This window comes from Leucoraja erinacea, chromosome 3 (assembly GCF_028641065.1).
Source record: "Leucoraja erinacea ecotype New England chromosome 3, Leri_hhj_1, whole genome shotgun sequence".
Lineage (NCBI taxonomy): Eukaryota > Metazoa > Chordata > Chondrichthyes > Rajiformes > Rajidae > Leucoraja > Leucoraja erinaceus.
This window is the reverse complement of record NC_073379.1, coordinates 9,855,208-9,857,057: the sequence shown is the minus strand read 5'-3', so window position 1 is coordinate 9,857,057 and position 1,850 is coordinate 9,855,208.

Below are 1,850 nucleotides of genomic sequence, written 5' to 3'. Positions count from 1 at the left end.
TTATAACATAAAACATTCCCATGATAGTAGCAGCAGCAGCAGCAGCAGCCGCAGCAGCCGCAGCAGCAGCAGCAACCGCAACCGCCGCTGCCGCCAGCAACCACCATTGTCTGCAGCCTAGCGGGCCCGTTAAAACCCGCTGAAAGTGTCATTGTTTGTCCTGTGAATAATTATTGAAATCGGGATAAGCGTGTGTGACATTTATCCTACTTCAGAATTCCAAAAGTGAGGAGAAATGACGGTAGATAGAAGCGGGAGCTGAAGGGACAACAACAGACAGAGTGCTTGACGAACACTGCCCGTTTGCTCACTGCATTTAATCTACTAAGGCATTATTTGAGTTTTTTCTTGATTCCTTTGGCATCTAAAAAGTTTCAGATGTGATAAATCTGGCTGTAATTTTTTTTAATCGCCCATGGTTCCCAAGTGGGTTTTTACATACAAAATGAAAACGCATCTGAAGAAAAATTTACAGCCAGATTTATCACCTGAGATTTTTTAGATACCAAAGGAATCAAGAAAAAACACAAATAATGCCTTACTTGATGAAATGCAGTGAGCAAACGCGATAATTGTCAATATTTTAAATTCCGATATCTGCACAGCCAAGCACTTTTGTTGTTGTCCCTTCAGCTCTCGCTTCTCGATACCTTCATTTTGCTTCACTTTTGGAATTCTAAAGTTGGGTACATGTCTCTCACACTTTTTTCAGCGCAAAAAATCTACATTATGGCGGTATTTATCAGGTAGGAAAGTACGCGTTTCTAGCATTAATAACATATACCGGAAGTGACGGATGTCTTCCAGATGCATTGATCGGCTACGAGCGTGAGGCCCTTTGACCCGGTGACCTTACGTGCAACCCCCCTGTAAACCTTTCAAAACAACCTAAGGTCCAAAAACACAAAGCACATAGTGTTGTTCTTTCAATTTTGCCACGGAAAGTAGTTCCAATCACTATTCAAATTACTCTGGGTCCAATAACTGTAGTCGCCGTTACCCTGATAGTGCGCTGAATGGGCCAAATACAATCAAACGAGACAAGTCCATGATACCCAACCAGTGGGATGAGTAGACTGCGTCGCTTTGTGTCTCCGTGTGAACCATTCTTATTTGGGGAGCGATATTCCCTCACGGCCCGCCTTGAAAAGCCGCACCAACGTCCAAGTGAAAGTATACCCAAGATGGGTACAAGGCAAATCGATCTGAATTAATTTACTATCCGTTGATGTAATGTGATCCCAGCTAATTCCCGATGTTGACGATTAATTCTTAATGTCTATCCTTGTCTCTTGCCCGTTCTAGACTCCATACCCAGAATTATACCCACGTACTTTGCTGGTCTCTCTGACGGTGCTGGCTGCATCAGGTGCACTCTCGTTGCTTTGAACCATTTTTCGGAATTTTCGACAGACATATACCAATATATTATGATATTGCTTAGTGCTTGGTGGAGCAGACAGTTCGTCACGCCGACCTATTTGGCGAAGATAGTCACTGCATAAGGGGAGGTTGCGAAAAGCTTCTCCTGGAACTTTGGCACAGGGAGGTTTCACGGCAGTCGGGTCACGACCCATGACCCGTACTGTTGCTACGCTACTCCAAATGGATTACACGCGATGAACTGCAGGTAGGCACTTACCATTGGTTCCAGCGGAGCGGGCCCGTTAAAACCCGCTGAAATTGTCATTTTTTGCGCTGTAAATAATTATGGAAATCGGGATAAGCGTGTGAGACATTTAGCCTACTTCAGAAATCCAAGGAATTCCAAAGGAATCAAGAAAAACACAAATAATGCCTTGTTAAAATGCAGTGAGCAAACGCGATAATTCCCAATATTTGAATGTTTA